Source organism: Triticum dicoccoides, chromosome 5A (assembly GCF_002162155.2).
Source record: "Triticum dicoccoides isolate Atlit2015 ecotype Zavitan chromosome 5A, WEW_v2.0, whole genome shotgun sequence".
Taxonomy (NCBI): domain Eukaryota; kingdom Viridiplantae; phylum Streptophyta; class Magnoliopsida; order Poales; family Poaceae; genus Triticum; species Triticum dicoccoides.
The window spans coordinates 571,956,160-571,968,896 of record NC_041388.1 but is presented as its reverse complement, the minus strand read 5'-3'; the positions used below and the strand labels follow the sequence as shown (position 1 = coordinate 571,968,896).

At 44.9% G+C, this 12,737-nt stretch overlaps 1 long non-coding RNA gene and 1 pseudogene across 2 annotated transcripts; both read right to left on the bottom strand.

Annotated features, from left to right (window-relative positions):
• Positions 1–5,841: 5,841 nt before the first annotated feature.
• Positions 5,842–8,832, bottom strand: LOC119300027 (annotated as a pseudogene).
• Positions 8,833–9,330: 498 nt separating this feature from the next.
• LOC119302932 lies at positions 9,331–12,729 on the bottom strand. Of its 2 annotated transcripts, XR_005147790.1 has the most exons (9): positions 12,596–12,729; positions 12,271–12,309; positions 12,094–12,173; positions 11,911–11,989; positions 11,527–11,640; positions 10,848–10,939; positions 10,599–10,760; positions 10,294–10,337; positions 9,331–9,827 (listed from the first exon to the last, which is right to left on the bottom strand). It is a non-coding gene; the product is annotated as an uncharacterized LOC119302932 (long non-coding RNA). The 2 variants fall into 2 exon arrangements; XR_005147789.1 differs by having other exon boundaries at positions 10,848–11,640.
• Positions 12,730–12,737: the final 8 nt, after the last annotated feature.

Sequence of the window (12,737 nt, the reverse complement as noted above, 5' to 3'; positions counted from 1 at the left end):
TGCATGCGTGTGCAGTTTCCACTATATTCTCCTAGAGATTAAGCTTGAGCAGGGACTAGTAACCGTCTTAGACTCAAGACGAAAAGATCCCCAGGACTATGCAGACATGACTCAAATGCTCGAGAAGTTAGTTAAATCGATCATTATCCACCATATCAGCAACTTTGTTCATTTCCTGATATATCAAGTAATTGTTTTATTTGTCTGGCAGGGTTTGGAAAAAATTCACCAAAAAAGCTCCGAGACTCCCGAAGAAGCTGCAATTTAGACACCCGAAAGTAAGTACTGTAGTAGCATGTTCCGCGCATCTCCTATTGATTCAAGCACTAGTTTCATCAATACCATTTGGCATTCTTGCTTATCAGTTTGATTGACCTCTATTTCTTGTAAAGTGGTTGTGGCAGGAACAAGGGAATGATTTCTGTGGATACTATGTTTGCGAGTCCATCCGCCACACGACCTGTGAGCGGGGCTACTCTGACGAACAATATGAAGTGCGTAAATAACAACATTCACAATTTTATTTTATTACCATCATTTGTGTTGAGTTTCATTCATTCATTCATATATATATATATATATATATGTGTGTGTGTGTGTGTGTGTGTGTGTGTGTGTGTATTGACCCCTTCTTCAAATTAGATGTTTCGGAAGCGGGGTGAACTCCTAGCACCAGCTCGCATGCGAGCAATTCAAGATGAATTGGCAGCATTCTTTCTTGACCACGTGATCGCTGAAGACGGAGAATACTATGTGGACCATGAGTCCGTATGTTAGGAGATTATATTTGTAAGAGATAATTATTGTATATATGTAGCTGGTAGTGTCGGATAGATATACGAGAACTTGTTGTTCGACCAATCTCTCGGAGAAGAAGAGGTGGTCGATATCACTTCTCTCTGTATGCATATATGTTTATGACGATCTTCTATTTCCTTCGTTTGCTTACTAGCTAGCTAGCGTGTCTAGTTCTCTCTATACGTATGTATAGTACATAGCATCGACCAAGCACGGACATAAGAGAGGACACTTCTCTCTATTAATTATAGCTAGCTAACACAATATATGAAACACCTAAATTAACCCCCCAAAACCCCCAAACCCCCCCCCTTTCAAAAAAAACAAAAACCCCAGCCACAGAAATGCTGACGCGTGGATGCCTATTGGTCCCGGTTGGTGCCACCAACCGGGACCAAAGGCCCTCCTGCCTGGGCTCCGCGCACAGGCCACGTGGAGGCCCATCTGTCCCGGTTCTGGATTGAACCGGGACTAAAGGGACAGGGCATTAGTACCGACCCTTTAGTCCCGGTTAAGGAACCGGGACAAAAGGCCCTACGAACCGGGACAACACGCCCTTTTTCTACTAGTGTATCGCCACCTGAGGACGCACCGGCGATATTTTAGGCATGGGGGCCGTCAGATTCCCAACCGCGCCGCCCGAAGTCGAACCCAGACGCCGTCCTTTTGAAAAGTAAACTCGGCCAAAATCGGCCAAACACAACGAAATTCGGCCAAATTCGACACATATGAGGTGATTTCATTGATATTTTTACATAAAAACTTTAGAACATAACTCAAAACTAAAAACATAATTAGAAACTACTACGCCGCCTTCCGCCGCCCCTCCTACAGCCCAAAGAACGTGCCAAAGGCGCTGTAGTCGTCGCCGGCCTCCGTCTTCTCGGCGGAGGTACGTCATCGTCACCGTCCTCAAGGATGATGACGCCACCCACGTCGCGGCCGCGGCATCGGGCGGAGATCTCCTCGAGGGCACGACATCGGCGTTCCGTCTCCAGTTTGACGTAGTCCTCACACGCCCACTTGAGTGTGGCCTCGTCGGCGGCGGCGACCAAGTCGTCATGCTCGCTCTTCACGGCGGCCAGCCCCGGCTCCGTCTTCGGCTTAACGAGGCAGGAGGAAGAGGAGCCACGGCCGCCCTCGTTCATGACGAGGGCGCCGCCGCGGGTGCGCCACCCTAGCGGCGTCTCCACGGGCTCGGCCTTGACGCTGGCGAGCGCCGACGATACGTACGAGTGGGAGTGGGAGGAGGAGGACGACCCACCCCCATGCGCCGCGGCAGCCAAATGTCATCGCCGCTCCGACGAGGGACAGGCACCGGGGCCGCCGGGTACTTGAGCGGCGGCTGGTTGCCGCCCTCGAGGTGCTCGAGGACGAAGTGCAGCGTCCGCCCGGGGACGCCCCACCACAGGCGGCGGCCGTCGGCGTTGTGGCGCCCCCTCACCAGCGCGCTGTTGGTGGAGGCGAGCTGCTCCTCGTGGCGGCGTTGGAAGTACGCCGCCCAGCTGGCGTGGTTGTCGGTGGCCTACTCCAGGCGGCTACGAACCTCCTCCGGCAGGGAGGCCCGGATGTGCTCGATCTCATCATGGAAGTAGGCGGGATGGTCGACGTCGGGCTGCGGAGGGACTGGGACGCCCCCGGCGCTGAGCCTCCACCGCCCTGGAGCGCGCATGTCAGGCGGCGCCGGGTAGTTGGCCTGGTGGAGGAGGTGCGCCTCCCACTTGTGCAGGGTAAGGCGGCCGAAGCCGTTGGCCGCCGCACCATCGTTGGGGAAGCGCTCACCCGTTGATGGCTGGTGTCGGGGAGAGAGAGGCGGGATGGGGCGGCGACGACGAGAGAGGGACAATGGGCGAGAGTGCGTCTACCAGTGAGGAGGGGGTGGCTTTTTATAGCCGTCGGGGGGTAGTAGACGTATGTGTATGCGTGGCGAGAGATGGATGGCCCGTCGCCGGGCCTTCGCTGCGCCGCCCGTGGGAAATCAATGGAAGGCTGACCGGCGGCAGCCTTGCCATTGATTCCCCGCGGGAAACAGGGCGCGAGGAAGACGAGACGCGGCTGGTCACTGACTCAGCGGGCCCGCCGTTCTTTCGCGCCAAAAACGCGTCCACCGGTGCCCCTGGGCGCCCTACAGTGCGCCGGGTTGTCCTGAGTCCGCCGGCGCCAATTTCGGCCCTAACAGGGGAAATTTGGACTTTTGGGGACGCGACTGGGCTGATATTTAGACGCCGACGATAAAAAAATGTCTTGGGAGGCCTGTTGGGGGGGGAGGGGGGCGAGTGGAGATACTCTAAGCCATCCATTTCTTGGAGGTTCAGACACATGCAGGCCCGTTGTATTTCATGCATGTTGCTTATTCAATTGAATTTTATTGCCCCTTATTCCACCAATCTTGTCACATCAATCATTTACTATCTTCATCGACAGTACCTTTACCAGAGATTGCACAGATGCTATGCTCCGTCCATTGTATCGTCATGCTGCACTCACATGTTTTTTTCACAATGTTTGCAAGTTAGAAATAAATTTATCTTATAAACCAAAATTTCAATTGAAGCTTCATTTGCATATTTGTGCTTCTAGTGACGAGGGCTTTCAAACAAGGTCATCCTCGTGTATACTAGAAGGGTTGGGCGCGCTATGCTGCGCCATTGAATTTGTTGGGATTCTTAAATTTCTTTACTCACTCTATTTTAAAATATATGGTGTATTACTTTTTTGAAAAGTCAAACCTCTTTAAGTTTGATCAAATTTGTAGAGAAATTTATCAAAATTCATAATATCAAACAGGTGTTATTTAATTCATCATGAAATTAATTTTCATATATTTTGTTTAATATTGTGGATGTCGATATTTTTGGCTCTGAACTTGGACAAAATTAAAGAAACTTGGCTTTCCAGAAAATAATAACCCTTATATTTTGAAACTGATGGAGTATTTAGTTTGACCGGTAGAAGAGATGATGGAGTGTGTTTTATGTTTATTTATAATGTGGTTATTTGGTGGGCTTTTTGCGCTGCGATCCTGTGTTATCCGCTAATCAACCCATATTTATGTGGGGATATTTGTTTATCGTTGGTCGCATGTACTATATTCATGTTATAGTATCACATGGTGGCGCTTTTTCCTGGGTGATAGGAGTTGGCGAGGAGTTGATACATGTTTTATAGGCCGGTTACTACTGATTAATTTGAAAAATTGTTGACCGATCAAAATCATAAACCGGATCCAGAATTGAATACCTCAATCGAATGAATGAGCACTAAAATTAGGGAACATAGAGAACTAAAGTAATTAAATGGGAGAGCTCCTTGGAATATTGTTGACCCGGTCAAAATCAGGTGAAGCAATTCTAAATTGAAGCCTCAATTAATTATGAAGATTTAAAAATTAGGAAGCATAATATATTTTATAAAAATTAAATGGAAGAGTTTTGAGAAATTGTTGACCCGATCAAAATTGGGTGACCAAATTCCAATTGAAGACCTTAATTGATTGTGAGGCCTCCAATTCTAGTGAGCTTAGTGATATAGGTCCATTGTGTCGTCATGCTGCACTCACATGTTTTTTTCACTATGTTTGCAAGTTAGAAATAAATTTATCTTATAAATGAAAATTTCAACTGAAGCTTCATTTGCATATTTGTGCTTCTAGTGACGAGGGCTTTCAAACAAGGTCATCCTCGTGTATACTAGAAGGGTTGGTCAAATTTGCATTTTTTGGGATTCTTAAATTTCTTTACTCACTCTATTTCAAAAAATATGGTGTATTGCTTTTTTGAAAAGTTAAACCTCTTTAAGTTTGATCAAATTTGTAGAGAAATATATCAAAATTCATATATCAAACTGGTGTTATTTTATTTATCATGAAATGAATTTTCATATTATTTTTGTTTAATATTGTGGATGATGATATTTTTGGCTCTGAACTTGGTTAACATTAAAGAAAATTGACTTTCCAAAAAAATAATAACCCTTATATTTTGAAACTAATGGAGTATTTAGTTTGACTAGTGGGGGAGATGATGGGGTGTGTTTTATGTTGATTTATAATGTGGTTATTTGGTGGGCCTTTTGCGGTGTGATTCTGTGTTATCCGCTAATCAACCCATATTTATGTGGGGATGTTTTTTCATCATTGGTTGCATGTACTATATTCGTGGTATATTATCACTTGGTAGCGCTTTTTTCTGGGTGATAGGAGTTGGCGAGGAGTTGATACATGTTTTATAGGCCGGTTACTACTGATTGATTTGAAAAATCGTTGACCGATCAAAATCGTAAACCAAATCCAGAATTGAATACCTCAGTCGAATGAATGAGCTTTAAAATTACGGAACATAGAGAACTAAAATAATTAAATGAGAGAGCTTTTTGAGATATTGTTGATCCGGTCAAAATCGAGTGAACCAATTCTAAATTGAAACCTCAATTAATTATGAAAATTAAAAATAGGAAGCATAATATGTTGTATAAAATATTAAATGAGAGAGTTTTGAGAAATTGTTGACCCGATCAAAATTGGCTGACCAAATTCCAATTGAAGACCTTAATTGACTGTGATGCCTTCAATTCTAGGGAGCTTGGTGATATAGTATATAGATCAGTCGATGTGAGTATATGCAAGTGTGTGCTACTGCTTACTCTTGGCCTCTTGCTACCACTTGATAGAGAATCCTAATTAAGAAACTCAGATCTATCTATCCAATCACAAGGTGCATGCATCGACTTTACTATGCAAGTCCCGCGTCCTCTCTCTCTTTTGGGCCTGTAATATTGCCACCCCAATCAAGGGCATAGGACAACGACAATCGGTTAGCATAGACTAGTCACAACTTGCAGACAAGCAGTTAACTGACCCGATCAACGTCCCTTGATTAACAGCCAAATGGCCGGGCCTTATCGATCCTATTATTACTTTTTTCTTGCATTCATCGTACTATTATTCCTACTTGTCTTCTTTGCTGTATACAAGCCTCACTATTTCCTTACATGAAAAAGAAAAAAAAATACATAAAGCATACAAGCCATTTGATCCATGTGCATATCACACAGGAACACAGTCACTACCTCGGGTATCTTGATGACAACAAATATTCTTCTTCCTGGCTATATTGTCTGCTCACCTCCTCCGTTTTTCCACCCTCGATCATTGCATAACTTGGTGCATCCATATCAGACATCACGACATTTCCATGGGGTACTCGAAGGTTCTCGAGTGTCATCTCCACTTGCCTCATGGTTGGCCGTTGGCCCCCTTCCATCCTCACGCATGCCGCTGCCAATAGGGCTACCTCTTCAACCATCTTGCCTCCTTCCTGCACAACCTGAGGATCTAACAAACTGGCGAGGTCGCCTGTTGCGAGCAAGGCAGTGAAATATGCAACCAGGCTTTTCTCCTCAGACCATCGATATGAGCACGGTTTTTTCCTCGTTAGCAGCTCCATGAGGAGAACGCCAAAGCTATAAACATCACTCTTCTCGGTGAGTTGTCCGAAGTAGTAGTACATGGGGTCTAGATACCCAAATGTCCCTTGGATGGCAGTTGCGTTCCCTGTTTGATCGATTGGAATGCACCTCGAAGCTCCAACGTCTGACACCTTTGCTATGAGAGTGCCATCTAATAGGATGTTCTGAGATTTGATGTCCCTTTGGACTATAGGGATTGACACGGCTGAGTGAAGGTACGCGAAAGCTCTCGCAGTCTCCGTGGCAATTCTCAGGCACTCCACCCATGGCAACGATGCTTCAGGCTCTTCCACATGAAGATGGTCATAAAGAGTCCCATTGGAGATGAACTCATACACCAACAACGGCACCTCCGTCTCGAGGCAGCACCCGAAGAGCTTCACCACGTTCCGATGGTTGATCTGCGAGAGGATGGCTACCTCGTTGATGAACTCGTCGATCTCCCTCTGAACCACGACCTTGGACTTCTTGATCGCCACGACGTGCAGGTCTGACATGATCCCTTTGTACACGGTGCCGTGCCCTCCTCCGCCGATCTCGCGAGCTTTGTCAAAGTTATTGGTGGCCTTCTCCAGCTCCACCAAGGGGATGATCATCCTCTCAGCGATGTCTGCCTTTTGCGACACCAATTGCTGCAGCAGATGCCCCCTGTTTTGCCTGAAAAATTTCTTCTTCGGTACTTTTGCCCTCTGCTGCTTCAGCTTCCGGGTCACAAAAAAGACACCAAGTATCAGGAGTAGAAGGCCAGCACCACAGCCGATTCCTATGCCGACACCCAGACCTGAAAACGTGAGAGAAAATGCGTCATGGTTCAGAGCAAGAACCAATGCAATTCCTGTCTCCCTGGCGTGCAAGCTCACATATGTACCATCATCAGTGGTGTTATACATGCTCACCTAGAGATGATTTCACGCAGCCATCTTTGATCTGGGGGTTGCCACGGGAGCCCGGCGGGCACCGGCACTGGTACGCTCCAAGCGTGTTGGCGCAGATGCCGAAGCACATGAACTTGTCGGGCATCCGCCGGCGCCGGCGAGGTATGGGTTGCCCTCGTAGCCCTCCTCGCAATGGCACACGTAGCCAGTGCGGTAGTTGTTGGTGACGTTGAGGCATGCGCTGCGGCTGCTCCGGCACACGCTCCTCGCCGCCTCCTGTGGGCAGCCCGTCGCTGTATCCTGGGGTTGCAGGAGCCGCTTGGACTCCATCACCCACTCCAGCACCACGGAGATCGCCGTCGTGCTGGAGGAGCCCTGGAGCGACTTGTTGAGCAGCCCGGCGGAGTTGCCCTCGAACCAGCCAGTCTCGGCGATGCGCACCGCGATAGGCAGCTGGAGGTCCATCTCCTGGTTCAGGTCCAGCCCCGCGAGCTGCACGCTGTAGGAAAGGCGGCCGATGGGGATGGGCGTCTCGCAGCAGCCCACGCCGGCGCACGCGGTCACCTCCTCCGGGGAGATCGTGCTCAGAAACGTGTCGGTGACGGGGCAGAAGGCGGAGCAACCGACGATGACGTTGCCGCCTTCCCCGAGCAGCGTGGCCTGCTGGTTGCACCCCGTGACCACCAACCGGTTGCGCGTCCCCGACACCACGAACGGGCCGGCGAAGGCGTCGGCGCCGAGCCCGCCCCACTGGCCGGTGTACGCGAGCCTCGCGAGGCCAGTGCCGTTCCCGCTGCCTGTGAGCTTCCATATCTCATTCAAGGACAGTACCGTTGTGCTATTTCATTGTATCGAGAAGATAATGCTAAGAATGTACTCCCTCCGTTCACAAATATAAGATGGTCTAAATTTATTTATTTTTCCGAAACAAAGGTATACATATACGTTTTACTGTATTTGTTCACTCATTTTAGTCCGCATGTAGTTCATATTAAAAATATTCAAAAAAACTTTTATATTTGTAAGTAGATTCGTGTCCAAGAGTTACATGACGTCTCTAGAGGTTACACGAAAAAAAATGAAAGAAGTTTTCTGACTCATGATGGTTGCTAGTCGGTCCACTCGAGGCGAAGATTATTTTTTAACAACCACCGGGGAGGGAGGGAGTGTCTCCACCTGAATATACTAGTAGAACGCCCGTGCGTTGCTACGGGCTTTTGAAACTGAATTACGATGTTAATAACAGATTCTATGGCCATGTGTTGCTACGGGCTTTTGAAAAGAAGTTAAGATGCTAATGATGGAGCTAGCTAAAATAACCGAGAACAATGTCATCTCAGCTAACACGACAATCAGCTAACACACTTCATACTCTCAAATCCTCCACAAATGTCCACGGACGCGCCCGGTCAATGACCGAACAAGAGAGAAGGAAAAAAGGTGGCCCAACCACACCCCTCATACCATCTCTAATGTCCTATACGTCCGGGTTGTCCGCAAACCCTCTATTGACACCATATATGGAGAGTATATGTGGGCTCGCGGACACGGTCCATCTTTCTTTCTTTTCTTTCTTCCTCTTCATCTCCACCAATAACATGCAAGTGAGGGAGAAAATGTGGAACATGATTGCATGCACAGACAAAAAATGGCTCAGAACAGATACAATCAGACACTGACCAAGCGCATCCATGGATGTCTAGGGGGCGGATTTGGTAAATCCAGCTATAGATGCTCTCTTCTTGACAACTAAATAAAACATGTTTTTTATTCCATAACATCATGAATATGATCCGACGGATACCTAACCCAAGTTTTATATATAACTTATTCACACAACCCTCCTCCGCTAGCCAATGAGCGGATCCATAAGCCAAGCATCTCACCATGCCACCATGTACCCCTCCCTTGATCGCATGTACTTCTTTACCTCGGCGATAGGGCTATAGATTGAACTATCAATTTCTGAGCTTCTTAACTTAGAAGCCACCGCTTCTTGAGTCCGTCTTCAGGATAAGCTTTGCCAAACTAATTAAATAAAAAAAATACCATACCATATTCGAACGCATAAGAATTACCTGTTAGGCTAAAATTACAGAGAGCATAACTTCTCCCTCGATTCCAAGTTAATTGAAATCCAAAGCAAAACAAAACTATGTATAATGCCCAGATTTGCTACTTAAGACCTATATATGCTGACAAAGAAAATATCATTCTTTGTGCTCTATTTATTACATATAGAATAGTAGAAAAAATATTTGATTCAGAATTAACTTGGTTCAGAATTACAAGATCTTACACAAAGTAAATATCATTCTTTGTGTAATCAAACTATTTGATTCAGAATTACAAGATCATAGGCATTTAATTACAGAACCAATGAGGCCGTGTTGACTATTACTCCCTCCGTACGAAAATACAAAACATTTTTGCAATTCAATTGAACTGAAAAAAAACGTCTTATATTTTGGTACAGAGGAGTATATCTGATCACTTTTGCAACCAAGATCTTCCTGATATACTTTTGCAACCAAGATCTTCCAGATATAAGCACGCACACTTTAAACCAGATCCGCACACCAAATGAAACAACCATTTCTCCCTTTTTCATTCTTCTAGAAATCCAGCAATGGAATTATGATATAAACTGCTCTGTTACCTTTAGATATAGGGTCCTCCTTGAATTAACTACAAAAGAACGACAAGAGGAAATAATTAGATTCTTAGTACATGTCATCTCCAAACCTGCATAAAGCATGAAAATTATTAATTGTACCCAAGAAAAATGTGGGAACATCCTGAATAGTAAACTAAGTAGTAATTAACTATAAATCTAACACCTGGAAGGGTTCTGGTTATATAAAAAGTTACACTGTTATACAATGAGAGCAGATGGGAGCGGGTTTCACATTACATATTTCAGTGGCACGAGAATTATGCAACAAAAATTGAAACTCTTAAGTAGGTAACTGGGCATAGAGTGCATGAAATAAGAAAGACACATGGCCTTCATTAGTATTCATATATTTCGTGTGTATTCATTGCATATGAATTGGGTATATTATTTCCGGCTCTGAGATAAAAACCTATTAAGGATAATTCATAAGGACGGAAACGAAATGTCATAAATTACTATTTAGGATATGCAACTTACGACAGAGAATTATTTCAACTACCAAGTTTGGTTCCAGTTCCATCCTGCAGCACGAGAAGAGGCAAACAAAAATTGCGTATCAGTAACCATGTGAGAGAGTAGGTATACTTTTTTAAGATTAAACATTATAACAATAACAACAATGACTTCTAATGCATTCCACATTTCTTGTGCTGACAATTGATCTGTGCTTATTCCCAATAACACGTTCTAGTTAACAAACTGATCTAATTAGTTGAACATGTGTCCCCTTTGCACACAATCAGAAATTCACAATATAGTAAAACCGCAGCAGGCAACACCACCTTAACAAACAGCTGATTTGATTTTGAATCATCTCTACTGAAAATACCATGCAGGTATGCACCAGGTCATAAGCCAATCTTCCTACTGTAAACAAACGACTCCTCCTCCCTGGGCCTCCTGCTCCTCATGTGTGAGGCTGTGCAGCTCATCGAGCTCTTCTCCTGCACATACAGTTTAAGCTTCAGTTCAGTTCAGCTTCAGAAGCAGCAAGAGACAACATGTCGAGTTCACATGTGCAGAGTACATACAAGTGGGTACAGGCTCTTGGGGATCTTGTTCGGACGAGGAAGAGGGCGGCCCCTGTTGAGTATCTCTATCCTCCTTTCACCACAAAGCAAAACTCCAAAAGACACAGAAAAAGGGAGGGATCAAAAAAATCTCACTCACTGAAGTCTCTTAGCTAATTATTAGAGAAACTAAAAAAGGCCAAAAGGAGGTGTCCATTAAAACGCTAGCAAGTACCACTATATCTAGCTCTCTTTCTCCAGGGCTGCAGAAGAGATGGGCTCCTAACAACCTTCCCCGAAACAACAAAAAACAGAGAACATGAGTAAACATGTGGACTCTGTTACGAAAAAGTATATACGTCGGCGATGGTGATCTGGTGTGAGGAGTGAGCTTTTCCGGTGCTCGGCTAACAAATATTATAGAACTTTTTATCATTTCAAGCATCAGTTCTATTAGAATTCCCGTGTACATATAGAACAATTTCTAATTGTTATTCACCCACATGTTTACCAGAATGTAAAAGAGATAAAATGAGCTCCAATAATCCAAGCAGTACGCACTTCCGAATTTATTGATGACTGGAGTATCAGTGATATACTCTTAAAAGGTGTGTACTTTAGTCTAGCATATCAAACATCATCTGCCTCCTAAACATTTAAAAGCAAGTAAAATTTAAGTTTGGGTGTATGGTCTGATTACCTCAGATCCCCCACAATGATTCAGTGCATAACCAAGCCCATGTCTGATTTGATAAATCTTCTACAATTTCTTATCCTTGTTAACTGTGCCTGCCTTGCAACTCTGAATCTTCAACTACAACAACAATCAAAGCTTTGTCCTCAAATTGTTTTCAGTAATTACTGCAGAAATATTAGATGATGAGGCTTGTGCATAACCACTAAATACACAATAAGAAACAGGCCAAAGAAAGCCACCTAGGAGTATGGCAGGATGAACACCTAATTTCACTGGAGCTGGTGCTCGGAACTTGATGAACAGAGACACCACAATGCAGGTCGCAACTCGAAAGAATTGTCTTATGGATTTCACATGTTAAGCAAGCATACCAGAGGCATGGCTTACCTTGAATGCATCTTTGTTAGCCGGTTAGCCCTGTCATCTTCGTCCAGGCGGTTACAGCAAAAATTCCATAACTTTCACCCTGTTCCAATCAACGACAAACAACGAGAAGATAAGTGTCCAACAGAAATTTTCTAAAGAAATATTTCCAATAGAAAATTGAAAGGAAGTTAGATGTAGACTCACATGTCGTGCGACGTTTCGGTAATGCACACACACACAAAACTTGTTGTGTTCCATTCTCGCACCGTCAATGTCCTCTCTCACTAAGATTTTTGAACACCCGGTCAGCAACCAAGGTGAGCAACCTAAACCATATGGTGTAACCTGGTTCTTTTTTAACATTTAGACATCTATACATACCTCAACAATTGTGTATTGGAAGAGGTTGACCTCTTTACCCTGTGAATGAAAGCAAGTGAACAACCAAGATTAGGAAATACAAGAACAGATTGTGCTGTAAAAAATACCGAAAGTTGCTTCACCTCTGAATGATCCAGTAACAATACTAACAAAATTTGTAACTGAACTTGCCTGAATTATGCATCAACATTATTCAGTCCATGCTAAAGTTTGAGATTTCTGCAGTTTTATCTTGACTGAATTACTCCAGTAAGTTGCAGCAAGCATAACATGGAGCATAACTCCAGTAAGTTGCAGTTTTATCTTATCTGTATTACTCCAGTACCTTCCATGGCGACCCAGGAAGTAGCAGAGCAGTGTTCTTCCCTCCTTGTGGCATGCGCGCATGATGCATCAGGGAGGGCAGCAGCCTGCATGTCCATAGCTGCTGGTGTTGTTGGCCCTTCCATGGCGTCGCCCTGTGTCAT